The 20,592-nt window shown below is 30.3% G+C and overlaps 1 protein-coding gene across 1 annotated transcript in view; it reads right to left on the bottom strand.

Annotated features, from left to right (window-relative positions):
- Positions 1–15,673, bottom strand: part of LOC142317994 (uncharacterized) — a 483,222-nt gene extending 467,549 nt beyond the window's left edge. The window contains exons 1-2 of the mRNA XM_075354528.1: positions 15,588–15,673; positions 15,396–15,498 (exon numbers count right to left, since the gene is read on the bottom strand). The gene's annotated coding sequence lies outside the window, so the exon portion shown is untranslated. The remainder of the gene's footprint in view (positions 1–15,395; positions 15,499–15,587) is intronic.
- Positions 15,674–20,592: the final 4,919 nt, after the last annotated feature.

Here is a 20,592-nt window from a genome sequence, read left to right on the forward strand (position 1 = left end):
AGTATATATTTGGAGTGTCGATTTATATGGAAGTGAAACTTGGACGATCGGAGTATCTGAGAAGAAAAGATTAGAAGCTTTTGAAATGCGGTGCTATAGGAGAATGTTAAAAATCAGACGGGTGGAAAAGTGACAAATGAGAGGTATTGCGGCAAATAGATGAAGAAAGAAGCATTTGGAAAAATATAGTTAAAAGAAGAGACAGACTTATAAGGCCACATACTAAGGTATCCTGGTATAGTCGCTTTAGTATTGGAAGGACAGGTAGAAGGAAAAAATTGTGTAGGCAGGCAACGTTTGGAATATGTGAAACAAATTGTTAGGGATGTAGGATGTAGTGGGTATACTGAAATGAAACGACTAGCACTAGATAGGGAATCCTGGAGAGCTGCATCAAACCAGTCAAATGACTGAAGACAAAAAAAAAAGTCAAAGAAGAAACATCAAAGCAAAACTCATTTTTTTTTACCAGTTAAGAGTAGTATATTTCATAATAAATGCGCTTAAAAAAGCCTGATAATTGATACTGCTTTTGAAATTCATCAAAACAACATACCTAACCTTTCCATTGCAAATTATCATACAATTTTTAATAAAAGCGCAGATCTGCAAGAAGTTAACAAACAGACCAACGTGTTTGCCATTAAATAGAATATGATCAAAAAAAATTTGCTAAAAGTTACAAATATATACAATAATTGAATCGAGAACCCCGTTCTTTTGATTAGAATGGATCCTTTCAGATTAAATAGAGGCCATCTTAACACAGTACACTGTGACTGTTAGGTTAGGTTATGGTTCATTTGCTAATTATGTTAAAAAAATATTTTTCTTAATATATTGGAAAAATTAATTTTGTAGGTAAAAATGTTTTTTTTAAATTCATTATTTCAATTACACGAGTCGAAGAACAAGATTCATTTTTATAAATAACTTCCATAGATCTATCATAACAGCTTTTTTTTTTGGAGTTAATATGTAAAAAATTAGTAATTGTATCACTCCATTAATAAACCAAAAAAATGATTTAATTTATTGCATACAGTGCAATAAATTTATGCTGATCAAACTTAAAAAGAAATTCAGACATTATTAAAAAAAAGTATCATAAATTTTCAATTTAACTATCATGAATTAAGATTTTTACCATTTTGAAGACAGATTACAACAATTATTTATTAATTTAAACATAAAATAATCGAAAAACTATTTAAATATTCTTTCCAAAATCCTAGGGTATTTTTCGGCCCCCCAAAAAATAAATGGAAGTAATATAAATAGAGGGCAACCAAAATAATATCTAATCTTGCTTTGAAATTTTAAGTCTGTATTTTTATAATTATTTACATTTCTAAATTAAAACAAAGACAAAAGTATAACACCAATTTATGGCGTTGAATAATTATCAAGTCCACTAATGAACTAATTGTTATGACTGAATAAAAAAAAAAAATCCACAGTAATTAGAGTACTAAAAACCACCGAAGTTTGTATTCATAAAAAATATTTTAAAAAGAAATTAAAAAAAAAAAATTAGTTAAGCTGTTGCAATAATCTTATAATTAACACAACTAAATATGGTACTTGTAGAACTTAAATGAGGAATGAAATTTTTACAGAACTTTGTTAAATAGAGCAAAAGATTTTTTATAAGTTACAGTACGTAGATATGTAACGCTTAAAACCAAATTATTTATGAACTTCAAATAAAAATGTAGAATTTTATGTAAATTATATTTAGTTTTACTACTTTATATTTTGCAGAAAAAAGTTAAAATGTAGTAAATTGTACGTATATTGAAGATAGGTTAGGTTAACCCATACATTTCAAATTAAGCCTAAAATTGGAATTAATTCTACATTTAATATAAAGTAAAACAGAAATTTTGGTTATTCATAAATAAAAGTTCCTACAATTCAACTCTATAAGATTACAAAACTTATGTAACGAATGAATTAGAGTATACTTTGGAATCTGGAATTGTAAAAAGATGTAGGTAAACTAGGCATATATTACAGCATTAAAAAATGTTTAAAAAACCATTGACATTTGACAAATACAAAAATTATTCAAATTAATTTAAACGAATAAATTTGACTACTCATTTATCAATTAGATAGAATCAAATTTTTACAGAACTTTGTTAAACAGAAGCAAAACGTTTTTTATAAGTTACAGTACATAGAAATGTAAATCTTCAATACAGATTTAAGTTAATATAGTCAGTGTTTAAACTAAATTAAGGTAAGAGTACCAGCAATTGACAATTTCTCACGAAAACAAAGTAAATAAGGTTTCAGTAGGTCACAAAGCTTGTTGCAAATTAAATTGGCAGACACGTTCTGCTACCTACTGTCTAAGTTGTAAACTTCCTGATCACAATGCATTGTGAGTAACAGTGGTGATTTTTTGTTGTTGTATGGTTTCAGGGTGTGCTATATTATGTTAGTTTTCTTGTCTGTTTTGCTAAGAACCGAAGAGTAATTAATCGAAGTGAAAAATTACAACCCGTTAAAGTTTTATTGCCTAAGTTAACATTTAATTCATACTCATCTCTATCATCTAATTATCATATTACATCATAAGTTTCTAAAATATAACCTCTCTTTATAAAAATGAGAATTTATTTTCTACAATAAAATTTTTCATCAACGTTATTTAATTTTTTAAATTTCCCCTTTTCTTTGAGTTTGTGTGTATCTATCATATACGCTTCTAATTGGGAAATTTGATTTAATATTTATACCTTTGTTTCATTTGTTGATGAATAATACTTTGCAGCTAGGCTGTGTATCTATTAAAATAGACTACAAAATGGGAATTTTAATTTATAGTTAATAAACATTTTTCAAATAATTATGAATAATATTTTGCAGCAATTTTTTTTTTTTGTATTTATTAAATACACTAAAAAATTATATTTTAATTTCTTATATATAAATATTTTTCATTGAATGATGAATAATTGATTGTAGCTAGCTTGTGTTTATTTATGATTTACATAACAAAATTGCAATTTTCATTTATCATTTATAAAATTTTTTTGGTTATTGCAACTTGGTTCTGTGTATCTATGAAATACACTACCAAGTGAATTTTTTTAATTTATAATTTATATTAATAATAATGTGTTAAACAAAGATAGTACACCAATATATAATAAGAAAGGTAAAGTCGATAGATAGGTGGAATATATCGGAGAGTTATACGGAGGAAATGAATTTGAAAATGGTGTTATAGAGGAAGAAGAGGATGAAATGGGAGAAACAATACTGAGATCTAATTTAAGAGACCATTAAAAGATTTGAATGGCAGAAAGGCTCCTGGAATAGACGGAATACCTGTAGAATTACTGCGCAGTACAGCTGAGGAAGCGATTGATAGATTATACAAACTGGTATGTAATATTTATGAAAAAGGGGAAGTTCCGTCAGACTTCAAAAAAAGTGTTATAATCATGATACCAAAGAAAGCAGGGGTTGATAAATATGAAGAATACAATTAGTTTAACTAGTCCTGCATCAAAAATCTTAACTAGAATTCTATACAGAAGAATTGAGAGGAGTGTGGAAGTGTTAGGAGAGACCAATTTGGTTTCAGGAAAAGTATAGGGACAAGGGAAGCAATTTTAGGCCTCAGATTAATAGTAGAAGGAAGATTAAAGAAAAACAAACCGACATACTTGGCGTTTATAGACCTAGAAAAGGCATTCGATAACGTAGACTGGAATAAAATGCTCAGCATTTTAAAAAAATTAGGGTTCAAATACAGAGATAGAAGAACAATTGTTAACATGTACAGGAACCAAACGGCAACAGTAACAATTAAAGAACATAAGAAAGAAGCCGTAATAAGAAAGGGAGTCCGACAAGGATGTTCCCTATCTCCGTTACTTTTTAATCTTTACATGGAACTAGCAGTTAATGATGTTAAAGAACAATTTAGATTCGGAGTAACAGTACAAGGTGAAAAGATAAAGATGCTACGATTTGCTGACGATATAGTAATTCTAGCTGAGAGTAAAACGGATTTAGAAGAAACAATGAACGGCATAGATGAAGTCCTTCGCAAGAACTATCGCATGAAAATAAACAAGAACAAAACAAAAGTACTGAAATGTAGTAGAAATAACAAAGATGGTCCACTGAATGTGAAAATAGGAGGAAAAAAGATTATGGAGGTAGAAGAATTTTGTTATTTGGCAAGTAGAATTACTAAAGATGGACGAAGCAGGAGCGATATAAAATGGCGAATAGCACAAGCGAAACGAGCCTTCAGTAAGAAATATAATTTGTTTACATCAAAAATTAATTGAAATGTCAGCAAAAGATTTTTGAAAGTATATATTTGGAGTGTCGATTTATATGGAAGTGAAACTTGGACGATCGGAGTATCTGAGAAGAAAAGATTAGAAGCTTTTGAAATGCGGTGCTATAGGAGAATGTTAAAAATCAGACGGGTGGAAAAGTGACAAATGAAGAGGTATTGCGGCAAATAGATGAAGAAAGAAGCATTTGGAAAAATATAGTTAAAAGAAGAGACAGACTTATAAGGCCACATACTAAGGTATCCTGGTATAGTCGCTTTAGTATTGGAAGGACAGGTAGAAGGAAAAAATTGTGTAGGCAGGCAACGTTTGGAATATGTGAAACAAATTGTTAGGGATGTAGGATGTAGTGGGTATACTGAAATGAAACGACTAGCACTAGATAGGGAATCCTGGAGAGCTGCATCAAACCAGTCAAATGACTGAAGACAAAAAAAAAAGTCAAAGAAGAAACATCAAAGCAAAACTCATTTTTTTTTACCAGTTAAGAGTAGTATATTTCATAATAAATGCGCTTAAAAAAGCCTGATAATTGATACTGCTTTTGAAATTCATCATAACAACATACCTAACCTTTCCATTGCAAATTATCATACAATTTTTAATAAAAGCGCAGATCTGCAAGAAGTTAACAAACAGACCAACGTGTTTGCCATTAAATAGAATATGATCAAAAAAAATTTGCTAAAAGTTACAAATATATACAATAATTGAATCGAGAACCCCGTTCTTTTGATTAGAATGGATCCTTTCAGATTAAATAGAGGCCATCTTAACACAGTACACTGTGACTGTTAGGTTAGGTTATGGTTCATTTGCTAATTATGTTAAAAAAATATTTTTCTTAATATATTGGAAAAATTAATTTTGTAGGTAAAAATGTTTTTTTTAAATTCATTATTTCAATTACACGAGTCGAAGAACAAGATTCATTTTTATAAATAACTTCCATAGATCTATCATAACAGCTTTTTTTTTTGGAGTTAATATGTAAAAAATTAGTAATTGTATCACTCCATTAATAAACCAAAAAAATGATTTAATTTATTGCATACAGTGCAATAAATTTATGCTGATCAAACTTAAAAAGAAATTCAGACATTATTAAAAAAAAGTATCATAAATTTTCAATTTAACTATCATGAATTAAGATTTTTACCATTTTGAAGACAGATTACAACAATTATTTATTAATTTAAACATAAAATAATCGAAAAACTATTTAAATATTCTTTCCAAAATCCTAGGGTATTTTTCGGCCCCCCAAAAAATAAATGGAAGTAATATAAATAGAGGGCAACCAAAATAATATCTAATCTTGCTTTGAAATTTTAAGTCTGTATTTTTATAATTATTTACATTTCTAAATTAAAACAAAGACAAAAGTATAACACCAATTTATGGCGTTGAATAATTATCAAGTCCACTAATGAACTAATTGTTATGACTGAATAAAAAAAAAAAATCCACAGTAATTAGAGTACTAAAAACCACCGAAGTTTGTATTCATAAAAAATATTTTAAAAAGAAATTAAAAAAAAAAAATTAGTTAAGCTGTTGCAATAATCTTATAATTAACACAACTAAATATGGTACTTGTAGAACTTAAATGAGGAATGAAATTTTTACAGAACTTTGTTAAATAGAGCAAAAGATTTTTTATAAGTTACAGTACGTAGATATGTAAAGCTTAAAACCAAATTATTTATGAACTTCAAATAAAAAATGTAGAATTTTATGTAAATTATATTTAGTTTTACTACTTTATATTTTGCAGAAAAAAGTTAAAATGTAGTAAATTGTACGTATATTGAAGATAGGTTAGGTTAACCCATACATTTCAAATTAAGCCTAAAATTGGAATTAATTCTACATTTAATATAAAGTAAAACAGAAATTTTGGTTATTCATAAATAAAAGTTCCTACAATTCAACTCTATAAGATTACAAAACTTATGTAACGAATGAATTAGAGTATACTTTGGAATCTGGAATTGTAAAAAGATGTAGGTAAACTAGGCATATATTACAGCATTAAAAAATGTTTAAAAAACCATTGACATTTGACAAATACAAAAATTATTCAAATTAATTTAAACGAATAAATTTGACTACTCATTTATCAATTAGATAGAATCAAATTTTTACAGAACTTTGTTAAACAGAAGCAAAACGTTTTTTATAAGTTACAGTACATAGAAATGTAAATCTTCAATACAGATTTAAGTTAATATAGTCAGTGTTTAAACTAAATTAAGGTAAGAGTACCAGCAATTGACAATTTCTCACGAAAACAAAGTAAATAAGGTTTCAGTAGGTCACAAAGCTTGTTGCAAATTAAATTGGCAGACACGTTCTGCTACCTACTGTCTAAGTTGTAAACTTCCTGATCACAATGCATTGTGAGTAACAGTGGTGATTTTTTGTTGTTGTATGGTTTCAGGGTGTGCTATATTATGTTAGTTTTCTTGTCTGTTTTGCTAAGAACCGAAGACTAATTAATCGAAGTGAAAAATCACAACCCGTTAAAGTTTTATTGCCTAAGTTAACATTTAATTCATACTCATCTCTATCATCTAATTATCATATTATATCATAAGTTTCTAAAATATAACCTCTCTTTATAAATATGGGAATTTATTTTCTAAAAAAAAATTACCATCAACGTTATTTAATTTTTTAAATTTCCCCTTTTCTTTGAGTTTGTGTGTATCTATCATATACGCTTCTAATTGGGAAATTTGATTTAATATTTATACCTTTTTTTCATTTGTTGATGAATAATACTTTGCAGCTAGGCTGTGTATCTATTAAAATAGACTACAAAATGGGAATTTTGATTTATAGTTAATAAACATTTTTAAAATAATTATGAATAATATTTTGCAGCAATTTTTTTTTTTTTGTATTTATTAAATACACTAAAAAATTATATTTTAATTTCTTATATATAAATATTTTTCATTGAATGATGAATAATTGATTGTAGCTAGCTTGTGTTTATTTATGATTTACATAACAAAATTGCAATTTTCATTTATCATTTATAACATTTTTTTGGTTATTGCAACTTGGTTCTGTGTATCTATGAAATACACTACCAACAGAATTTTTTTAATTTATAACTTATATTAATAATAATGTGTTAAACTAAGATAGTACACCAATATATAATAAGAAAGGTAAAGTCGATAGATGGGTGGAATATATCGGAGAGTTATACGGAGGAAATGAATTTGAAAATGGTGTTATAGAGGAACAAGAGGATGAAATGGGAGAAACAATACTGAGATCTAATTTAAGAGACCATTAAAAGATTTGAATGGCAGAAAGGCTCCTGCAATAGACGGAATACCTGTAGAATTACTGCGCAGTACAGCTGAGGAAGCGATTGATAGATTATACAAACTGGTATGTAATATTTATGAAAAAGGGGAAGTTCCGTCAGACTTCAAAAAAAGTGTTATAATCATGATACCAAAGTAAGCAGGGGCAGATAAATATGAAGAATACAGTTAGTTTAACTAGTCCTGCATCAAAAATCTTAACTAGAATTCTATACAGAAGAATTGAGAGGAGTGTGGAAGTGTTAGGAGAAGACCAATTTGGTTTCAGGAAATGTATAGGGACAAGGGAAGCAATTTTAGGCCTCAGATTAATAGTAGAAGGAAGATTAAAGAAAAACAAACCGACATACTTGGCGTTTATAGACCTAGAAAAGGCATTCGATAACGTAGACTGGAATAAAATGCTCAGCATTTTAAAAAAATTAGGGTTCAAATACAGAGATAGAAGAACAATTGCTAACATGTACAGGAACCAAACGGCAACAGTAACAATTAAAGAACATAAGAAAGAAGCCGTAATAAGAAAGGGAGTCCGACAAGGATGTTCCCTATCTCCGTTACTTTTTAATCTTTACATGGAACTAGCAGTTAATGATGTTAAAGAACAATTTAGATTCGGAGTAACAGTACAAGGTGAAAAGATAAAGATGCTACGATTTGCTGACGATATAGTAATTCTAGCTGAGAGTAAAACGGATTTAGAAGAAACAATGAACGGCATAGATGAAGACCTTCGCAAGAACTATCGCATGAAAATAAACAAGAACAAAACAAAAGTAATGAAATGTAGTAGAAATAACAAAGATGGTCCACTGAATGTGAAAATAGGAGGAAAAAAGATTATGGAGGTAGAAGAATTTTGTTATTTGGCAAGTAGAATTACTAAAGATGGACGAAGCAGGAGCGATATAAAATGGCGATTAGCACAAGCGAAACGAGCCTTCAGTAAGAAATATAATTTGTTTACATCAAAAATTAATTGAAATGTCAGCAAAAGATTTTTGAAAGTATATATTTGGAGTGTCGATTTATATGGAAGTGAAACTTGGACGATCGGAGTATCTGAGAAGAAAAGATTAGAAGCTTTTGAAATGCGGTGCTATAGGAGAATGTTAAAAATCAGACGGGTGGAAAAGTGACAAATGAAGAGGTATTGCGGCAAATAGATGAAGAAAGAAGCATTCGGAAAAATATAGTTAAAAGAAGAGACAGACTTATAAGGCCACATACTAAGGCATCCTGGTATAGTCGCTTTAGTATTGGAAGGACAGGTAGAAGGAAAAAATTGTGTAGGCAGGCAACGTTTGGAATATGTGAAACAAATTGTTAGGGATGTAGGATGTAGTGGGTATACTGAAATGAAACGACTTGCACTAGATAGGGAATCTTGGAGAGCTGTATCAAACCAGTCAAATGACTGAAGACAAAAAAAAAATGTCATCTATTAGTTGAAAAGTACCAAAGAAGTAAAAAAATAATACTTATGGAAATAGAGTAAATGCCTTTTAAATCATCAGTCAATGATGTCTGGTGTCCATCCTTGAGACCTACTTATTGTATAACTTGTACAGAAGATTATTTAAGGAACACTCTAAACAATCTGCAGTCTATTATAATCAAAATTTCATCTAGCATTTAATTTTAATTTTTAGTTTACTACAGTTCAGTTTTTGTAGTAGAGTTCATTTTGACGGCACAGTATAAAATAAGCAAGGTTGTCCGCTGTTCACAAAAGCCTACTTAATTTTAAAATCTATTACAAATAAACTATTAACTAAATTTTGTAACCTATTATTCCAATATTTGGTTATAATTCTAAACTATTATTCTGCCAAAGATTTGAATGGCAGAAAAGCTTCTGGAATACACAGAATAACTGTGCAGTGCAGGTGAGAAGCGATTGATAGATTATATAAACTAACCTACCGGGTTGGTCTAGTGGTTAACGCGTCTTTCCAAATCAGCTGATTTGGAAGTCGAGAGTTACAGCGTTCAAGTCCTAGTAAAGCCAGTTATTTTTACATGTATTTGAATACTAGATCGTGTATACCGGTGTTCTTTGGTAGTTGGGTTTCAATTAACCACACATCTCAGGAACGGTCGAACTGAGAATGTACAAAACTACACTTCATTTACACTCATACATATCATCCTCAATTCATCCTCTGAAGAATTGTCTAAACGGTAGTTACCGGAGGCTAAACAGGATAAAGAAAGACCATCTGGCTTGGTTTTCTTTACGGTTTTCTGAATAACTTTATTACTTATATTAAGAGCATTCATGAAAAATAATTTACTCACTCTAATATATTTATCTTCAACTATGAAGGAATATGCATAATTTAACGATCTAGCACTTTCGTTTCTGGCATATCTATATTTTGGCTCAATTATTGTCATTCGTTTTGATATATGTAATCCCTTTGACGATTAACATCACCTAACCTTAAATAAGACTGTAATAACTCCTGTCTATGGAATTGTGAAATTTTATCACTGCAAGATAACCTACATTTAGTATCGCAAGGTGGGTGTAATGTTCTTTCTGAAATCTCTTTACACTGACGGCGAGTCAGTGTAGCGAGAGCCGCATTGTCAGACTGTGTGGGAGTTCCTAGATGAGGTTGTGTAGTTCAACCCGTCATCGTTAGAGTTTTTTAATTAATCTGGGTTATACTGATTCCTATAACGCCGCTGTAGGAAGTTTTTCCTGAGATAATGGCTTACTACCAGCCAGATACAAGCTCCAAGCACTTTAAATGGTGGACAGGCACTAGCTGATTTACAGTGACCGAAGCGTGACAGTCTAAATTGCTGTCGTTTATTTTATTAACTTTATTGATTTTTAGTAATTAGTAACAAGGGATGCGCCTGTTTTAAATCTATGTTAAACTCTATATTGTCCCATTTTACACCGAAATCCGATTGACTACTTTGTTTTTAAATAAAGCTGTAGCTGCAGTGGCGTTAATACATAAGTACACTTTTAGCCTAAAGACTCATATAAGCTGACAAGCCAAATAATTAAACTGAAATATTCTGGTATGACATGTCTTAATTGCATAAAATTTAATACAATAATACTTAACAAATAACAAGCAATTAGTATTACTACTCTATTTTCATAGTTATAAAAAAATGCTTCACAGTAACACAAAGCAATTATTTATTTCCAACTGCAACATAAATATATAATACGTATATAAAAACGAAAGAAGTGATACAATTCATTATATAAAAAAAAATATATGTAATGCACTCAATTTAGCATGCAGTGATATTTAATCAATTTATCACACCTATGCCCACCTACACAAAAAATTATGTTAGAGGAAACACCTCATTTTTTATTTGCATGGTCTCATCCACACACACACACAAACACTTGGAAAAAATATAACTGAAAATTACACAAAAAATAATAGTAAAATTATGAAAATGATAAAAGAAAACATTAAATAACATGAAGAAATTTCACTTGGAGTAATTTCTATAAAGACGAATTATTTTGTCAAAGCTGGTAAGGAATTAAAATCTCAATTAAATTTAAAATTGAAAACAGTTTCTTTTAAACTAATAGTCGCTTCCACCTCGTTAACTGTGAAAGAGGAAATCCTATCCTTTAAGTTAAATTTAAATTAATACAAATAGGATACAATTTTAGGCCTCAGATTAATAGTAGAAGGAAGATTAAAGAAAAACAAACCAACATACTTGGCGTTTATAGACCTAGAAAAGGCATTCGATAACGTAGACTGGAATAAAATGTTCAGCATTCAGGGTTCAAATACAGAGATAGAAGAACAATTGCTAACATGTACAGGAACCAAAAAGCAACAGTAATAATCGAAGAACATAAGAAAAAAGCCGTAATAAGAAAGGGTTGTTCCCTATGTCCGTTTGAGTTAAATAACACTCAAATAAAGCAGAACTATCAAATTATATTATTACCCACAAGTTGACAACCCCGTGTCAACTACTCAATATTATGTAATGTAAAGTTTCAGTAGTTGACACAACGCCCAACAGACATTTTTTTAAATTTTTTGGTTATTTTAAAAAACTGTATGTACACTTTTGAGTCTAAAACAAAGTACTAAATGCACTGTTATCATCAGACGATTGTGGTGAGACTGCTGCTAAAGATGGTGGTACAGTAGTTCACATACACACCATTACAGAGCTACACTACACAGACAGACAAATATTAATCATCTAACACCTTTGTTTCTCTTGTTATTGTATTTTTTTGTTGTAGGTGTCAACTATTGGTGGATTTACCTTAGTGTACAAATATGAGAAATTTCAGAGGTTCTAACTTGATGTGTACGTGCTTTTTGTAATTTGGTCTGCTTGCATAATATTCAGTATGAGAGCTTCATGTTCAAACTATGATATGTTTGAACACGTCCTCTCAGCAATAGTTATAATGGGAATTACAGAAAGTAATTTAATTTTAATTTTTAGTTTATTACAGTTCAGTTTTTGTAGTAGAGCTCATTTTGACGGCACAGTATAAAAAAGTAAGGTTGTCCGCTGTTCACAAAACCCTACTTAATTTTAAAAACTATTACAAATAAACTATTAACTAAATTTTGTAACCTATTATTCCAATATTTGGTTATAATTTTAAACTATTATTCTGCCAAAGATTTGAATGGCAGAAAGGATTCTGCAATAGACACAATAACAGTGCAGGTGAGGAAGCGATTGATAGATTATATAAACTAACCCACCGGGTTGGTCTAGTGGTTAACGCGTCTTCCCAAATCCGCTGATTTGGAAGTCGAGAGTTATAGCGTTCAAGTCCTAGTAAAGCCAGTTATTTTTACACGGATTTGAATACTAGATCGTGGATACCTGTGTTCTTTGGTGGTTGGGTTTCAATTAACCACACATCTCAGGAATGGCCGAACTGAGAATGTACAAGACTTACACTTCATTTACACTCATACATATCATCCTCTGAAGAATTATCTAAACGGTAGTTACCGGAGGCTAAACAGGAAAAAGAAAGAAAGAAGATTATACAAAATGGTGTGTATATTTATAATATTTATGAAAAAGGGGAAGTTCTGTCAGACTTCAAAAAAGTATTATAATCATGATACCAAAGAAAGCAGGAGCAGATAAATGTGAAGAATACAGAACAATTAGTTTAACTAGTCGTACATCAAAAATCTTAACTAGAATTCTATAAAGAATTCAGAGGAGAGTGAAAGAAGTGTTAGGAGAAGTTGGATTTAGTTTCAGGAAAAGTAGAGGGACAAGGGAAGCAATTTTAGGCCTCATATTAATAATATAAGGAAGATTAAAGAAAAACAAACCAACATTCTTGGTATTTATAGACCTAGACAAGACATTCGATAACATAGACTGGAATAAAATGTTCAGCATTTTGAAAAGATTAGGGTTCAAATACAGAGATAGAAGAACAATTGCTAACATGTACAGGAACCAAACAGCAACAGTAATAATCGAAGAACATAAGAAAGAAGCCGTAATAAGAAAGGGAGTCCGACAAGGATGTTCCCTATCCCCGTTACTTTTTAATCTTTACATGGAACTAGCAGTTAATGATGTTAAAGAACAATTTAGATTCGGAGTAACAGTACAAGGTGAAAAGATAAAGATGCTACGATTTGCTGATGATATAGTAACTCTAGCCGAGAGTAAAAAGGATTTAGAAGAAACAATGAAGTCCTACGCAAGAACTATCGCGTGAAAATAAATAAGAACAAAACAAAAGTAATGAAATGTAGTAGAAATAACAAAGATGGACCACTGAATGTGAAAATAAGAGGAGAAAAGATTATGGAGGTAGAATAATTTTGTTATTTGGGAAGTAGAATTACTAAAGATGGACGAAGCAGGAGCGATATAAAATGGCGAATAGCACAAGCGAAACGAGCCTTCAGTAAGAAATATAATTTGTTTACATCAAAAATTAATTTAAACGTAAGGAAAAAATTTTTGAAAGTATATGTTTGGAGCATCACTTTATATGGAAGTGAAACTTGGACGATCGGAGCATCTGAGAAGAAAAGATTAGAAGCTTTTGAAATGTGATGCTATAGGAGAATGTTAAAAATCAGACGGGTGGATAAAGTGACAAATGAAGAGGTATTGCGGCAAATAGATGAAGAAAGAAGCATTTGGAAAAATATAGTTAAAAGAAGAGACACCCTTATAAGGCCACATACTAAGGCATCCTGGAATAGTCGCTTTAAAATTGGAAGGACAGGTAGAAGGAAAAAATTGTGTAGGCAGGCCATGTTTGGAATATGTAAAACAAATTGTTAGGGATGTAGGATGTGGAGGGTATACTGAAATGAAACGACTAGCACTAGATAGGGATCTTGGAGAGCTGCATCAAACCAGTCAAATGACTGAAGACAAAACATACAAATAGGAATTTCTTTTTGTACCAGGCAGACAATTAAAGAACTTGGACATTAGAAAAAAGACAGTCTTTGTAAATGCATTTTTACATTTAAGTAACAATAACAAAATAACATTTTTAATAATTATATTATATTTATCACTGAAAATAAAAAAATAACCAATTTTTTTTTTAAATGAATGTTTTATTTATTTCAAGAAATAAAAAATGTAGAAGACTAATCGAAGTTCGACTGTTATATTAAATTTCATTAAGAACATTAATACTAATAAAAAAGCTATTGAATTTTTGCAGAAAAAGAAAATTATACAATCTGGATGAGTTTGTAAAAAAAAACCATCAAATAAAATTAGTTATTGAAAAAAGGACTACCAGTTAAGAAAGATGGTGTTATAAAAATCAAAAATAGAAGGACCTGGAAAAGCAACTTTCTCTAAAAGACTGCCTATACTACTTTAGCTATCACCACCCCAGCATTACATTTTTTTTGTAGAAAATTAGAAGCCTTAAAAACAGATTTAATGGAGAACACAAACATTTTCTAAAAAATGCAAAAGAATTAGTTCTACTCACACCACACATTACCTGTATGATAGATTTTTGGAAACTGATGATGAAGGCAAGATGACTTAATTATTCAAAATCCTGAAAAATTTATTTAATATTTATAGGAATGATTTCTTTCCTATATCAGAGTATTATTTTACAAAATATAGAAGTGGTCCCATTTGTTGCTTTTAAATTATTTTATAAACTGTCAATTAAAATCTGTACTGAAATCTTATACTTTCACAATTTACAACTACCAAAGGTTCTTGTGCAACAATTATATACACTATCAAGAATAATAACTCCAAAATACTAGTACAGAGAAATTATCATGAAATATATTTCAAGAAAAGATTGATTGCGGCTTTAAACTGTACTACTTAAATAATTTTCACTGACATATAATTAAAAAAAACTAGATATTTTAACATGTTTGTACATAATGATTTTATAAAAGCTACTTCATTTATTTATCAAAAAATATAATGTAAAATAGTTTAGTAATTTGGTAGCTGCAAAATAAACAATTTTACATTAAAAAAAAAAAATACTTTCAACAAATGTTAGAAAGTGATATGCTAATAGACCTATTTATTTTCAGACATCTAAATCACACTGAATGCTACTGAAAAAACTACTCAACTGCTACAAAATTAATAGATTACAACTCGTAAAAATAATATTTTGTATTAACTAACAACAATGGCACAATTACAGTTTATTCACTATTTGCCGGTTTTGACAACATACAATATTTTAGGCACTAACCTGGATGTTTCAAAACTGACACAACATTCAACAGAACAGTACTTCTATCTTTACGACTGGCCGTTTGAACTTTTATGGGTAAATCCTTTAACGCTTTTGCTAACTGAAAAATAAAAATAATATTACGTTAGTAAAGAAAAACACCTAACTGGAAAGGTTTACATACTTTTATTCCACGTGATGTCGCCTTACCTCCTCGTCGGTATCCGCCATATTTGTTTCAATAACTACGGACATTTCCATAGCAGTTACAGATAAGAAGTATAAATCAAATGAACAATGTACCGGTAATATTAATTTAATTTTAATTTAAAACTAGTAAAATTGTTTGTAGCTAAAAATTTCAATTATTAAAAGAATTATCAAAGTTTAAGTTTTTTTTAATATTATTTTCATATAAAACTTTCGTAGTCTTTTTATATTCATGGTTTATTTCGTCCTTAAATTAGCTATCAATAAAAAATATATATATACAATTTGCAAATTATAATATAATAACACAAATCCTGAAGGAAAAGGTGTGTTGTGTGCTATTACAAAATTTATTATACTCTGACTACAACGTGATCGATTAAAATGAGTTAGTCAACTGCTCACTTTGTTAACGATCGTACTCGTTCCTAAACGAGTCAAATATAGTACTATAATTTAATATCTTGAAGCCTCATTCTGAGTTTTTGAAGAAATCCAAATGATAATTAGCTGTGTCGGTGGATAATTTTTCCTGGTTTGAATTGTACTATTCGGCATTTTATATCGCTCATGCTTCGTCCATCTTTATTAATTCTACTTCTCAAATAACAAATTTCTTCTACCTCCATATTCTTTTCAACTCCTATATTCACATTCAGTGATCCATCTTTTTTATTTCTACAACATTTCGTTATTTTTGTTTTGTCTTGTTTTTTTCTTGCGTAGGACTTCATTCATGCCGTTCATTGTTTCTTCTAAATCCTTTTTACTCTCGGCTAGAATTACTATATCATCAGCAAATCGTAGCATCTTTATCTTTTCATCTTGTACTGTTACTCCGAATCAAAATTGTTCTTTAACATCATTAACTGGTAGTTCCATGTAAAGATTAAAAAGTAACGCCGATAGGGAACATCCTTGTTGGACTCCCTTTCTTATTACGGCTTCTTACATATGTTTTTCAATTATTACTGTTGCTGTTTGGTTCCTGTAAATGTTAACAATTGTTCTTCTATCTCTGTATTTGAACCCTAATCTTTTTAAAATGCTGAACATTTTATTCCAGTCTACGTTATCAAATGCCTTTTCTAGGTCTATAAATGCCAAGTATGTCAGTTTGTTTTTCTTTAATCTTCCTTCTATTATTAATATGAGGCCTAAAATTGGTTGCCTTGTTCCTCTACTTTTCTTGAAACCAAATCCATCTTCTCCTAACACTTCTTTCACTCTCCTCTGAATTTTTCTTTATAGAATTCTAGTTAAGATTTTGATGCACGACTAGTGAAACTAATTGTTCTGTATTCTTCACATTTATCTGCTCCTGCTTTCTTTGGTATCATGACTGTAACACTTTTTTTGAAGTCTGACAGAACTTCCCCTTTTTCATAAATATACACACCAGTTTGTATAATCTTCTTCTTTCTTTCTTTGTTTTTCCTGTTTAGCCACCGGTAACTACCGTTTAGATAATTCTTCAGAGGATGATATGTATGAGTGTAAATGAAGTGTAGTCTTGTACATTCTCAGTTCGACCATTCCTGAGATGTGTGGTTAATTGAAACCCAACCACCAAAGAACACCGGTATACACGATCTAGTATTCAAATCCGTGTAAAAATAACTGGCTTTACTAGGACTTGAACGCTGTAACTCTCGACTTCCAAATCAGCTGATTTGGGAAGATGCATTAACCACTAGACCAACTCGGTGGGTTAGTTTTAATAATCTATCAATCGCTTCCTCACCTGCACTGCACACTTATTCTGTCTATTCCAGGAGCCTTTCTGCCATTCAAATCTTTGGCAGAATAATAGTTTAAAATTATAACCAAATATTGGAATAATAGGTTACAAAATTTAGTTAATAGTTTATTTGTAATAGATTTTAAAATTAAGTAGGGTTTTGTGAACAGCGGACAACCTTGCTTATTTTATACTGTGCCGTCAAAATGAACTCTACTACAAAAACTGAACTGTAATAAATTGAAAATTAAAATTAAATGCTAGATGAAATTTTGATTATAATAGACTGCAGAATGTTTAGACAGTTCCTTAAATAATCTTCTGTACAAGTTATACAATAAGTAGGTCTCAAGGATGGACACCAGACATCATTGACTGATGATTTAAAAGGCATTTACTCTATTTCCATAAGTATTATTTTTTTACTTCTTTGGTACTTTTCAACTAACAGATGACAGTGGAGTAACAATTTTGAACATAAAATTAACAGTTTGAGCTTTTTGGCAATCTGGTAACTATTTCTTTATAATACTTTTTATGTTGTTTGATTAGGTTTTTTGCTGTTTTATTGAATCGCAGTTAGTTTGTAACCGATAAACAGTAAACGGTTTAAAGTAATAAGATTTTAATATGCTCTGTTAGGTCTTTGATTTATAAAACTCATTAAAATAGCTTTTTCACAATTGTGTAGACCTTTTTAGTTCCAAAATCCCAAAAATTAAAAGCTAGCCGTGTAGATATTGACAGATATGAACATGCGTGCATATTAGGTAAAACCACCAGTAGTTGACACCTTAAGGATTTATTTGTCTGTTTGTTAACATTGCTTCAACCGAATTCACGGTAGGGGAAACTTAAAATTACTCATAGCTGCACAAACTATTCTTCTATCATATTGTCACAAGAATAAAATTAATAAAATGAATGTGAAAAATTTATTTATTTTTTAAAACAAAAGAGGACAGGTTCAGTAGTTGACACCAAGCGAAAACAAGAATATTTAGTAGTTGACACTCTATACAAAACTCTTTATTTTTTTACACTCTATTTATTTTACATATAAAATTATTATACACTATTATGATACACTCTTTAGTAGTTTATATATGTTCTGAAATGAGAAAAGGTTCAATAAGTGAATTTATGCCTACTTTGTATAAATACAGGAATGAAATGTATGGAAGTTGTAGAAAAATACAAAAATTAAATGTTAACATATTAGGTAACTTATGCCTATTCTCTAGTTAATTAAGTTAAGCAAAATTAAGATAGGTTGTGCAGGTTATCGGAATGCAAGAAGTAAATTCCATATTATGGAGGTAGAAGAATTTGTTTATTTGGGAAGTAGAATTACTAAAGATGGACGAAGCAGGAGCGATATAAAATGCCGAATAGCACAAGCTAAACGAGCCTTCAGTAAGAAATATAATTTGTTTACACCAAAAATTAATTTAAATGTCAGGAAAAGATTTTTGAAGGTGTATGTTTGGAGCGTAGCTTTATATGGAAGTGAAACTTGGACGATCGGAGTACATTTTATCGGTCTACAAGTATGGCTTGCAAATTACAATCTGATCTGCTGCATTAGTCTATTCAGTCAATTACCTCATGAGAACCATTTTCTGTTGTTGTTGAATTACATTGCTTCATGAAATATTTATGGTATGAAGCTGTTAATGTTTGTTACTTAAAGATACTATTTTTTTTTTTTGTTATTGCTGTTAGTAATGATGTGTTATTTACATGGAATAAAGAGGGTAGAATGGAAGAAAGTAAAATGTTCTATTGTATATGAGGTCAGTAAATAAAGTAATGAGACTAGTTTTTTTGGCAGCCAAAATGGCAACACTGTAAAGTTACTAGTAAACTTATGGTTATATAAACAGCTAATTTTTATTTTTTTTTGTCTTCAGTCATTTGACTGGTTTGATGCTCTCTCCAAGATTTCCTAGTGCTAGTCATTTCACTTCGGTATACCCTCTACATCCTACATCCCTAACAATTTGTTTTACATATTCCAAACGTGGCCTGCCTACACAATTATTCCTTCTACCTGTCCTTCCAATATTAAAGCGACTATTCCAGGATGCCTTAGTATGTGGCCTATAAGTCTGTCTCTTCTTTTAACTATATTTTTCCAAATGCTTCTTTCTTCATCTATTTGCCGCAATACCTCTTCATTTGTCACTTTATCCACCCGTCTGATTTTTAACATTCTCCTATAGCATCACATTTCAAAAGCTTCTAATCTTTTCCTCTCAGATACTCCGATCGTCCAAGTTTCACTTCCATATAAAGCGACACTCCAAACACACTTTCAAAAATCTTTTCCTGACATTTAAATTAATTTTTGATGTAAACAAATTATATTTCTTACTGAAGGCTTGTTTAGCTTGTGCTATTCGGCATTTTATATCGCTCCTGCTTCGTCCATCTTTAGTAATTCTATTTCCCAAATAACAAAATTCTTCTACCTCTGTAATCTTTTCTCTTCCTATTCTCACATTCAGTGGTCCATCTTCATTATTTCTACCACATTTCATTACTTTTGTTTCGTTCTTGTTTATTTTCATGCGATAGTTCTTGTGTAGGATCTGTCCGTGTGGTTGATGGTCGTCCACTGCGGTCTTCATCTGCAACATTCGTTCTGCCTTCACTAAAAATTTTATGCCACCGAAAAACTTGAGCTCTTGACATAACCTCCTCTCCGAAAGCCTTCTGAAACTTACCGTAAGTTGTCGTCGCGTTTTCACCAGATTTAACGCAAAAAGAAATGGCATACCATTGCGCAATATTTTGCGGTTTCATTTCTGTGACGAGAGACAAACATGTGTTCACTTATTACAGCACAACTCACGACTGAGCAGTTGCATCAATGTGCCGCTTGGACTAGAAGTAGCTTATAGACCCATAGACCCAAGGTCAAAGATGGTGTGCCTATGCAAGCTGCAGGGTTGCCACATCTTGTAAAGAAAAATCAGTCTCATTACTTTATTGTCGCACCTCGTATATATATATATATATATATATATATATAGAGAGAGAGAGAGAGTGATTCAGGAGGAAAAAATAATTTGGGAACTTATTCTAGAGATTGAAATAAGGAAAAATGTTCAAACAAAATGAATGTAGTGAATTCTAGGTCAGCCTTTCTTAGGTTTAATTCCTGACAAGGTTTGATATTTTATCACCTATCATTTTAAACATTGTATCTTATGTAATAAAGTATAAATCGCCAATTGGCGATAAACAGTAAGTCAATTT

This window comes from Lycorma delicatula, chromosome 1, assembly GCF_047948215.1.
Source record: "Lycorma delicatula isolate Av1 chromosome 1, ASM4794821v1, whole genome shotgun sequence".
NCBI lineage: Eukaryota > Metazoa > Arthropoda > Insecta > Hemiptera > Fulgoridae > Lycorma > Lycorma delicatula.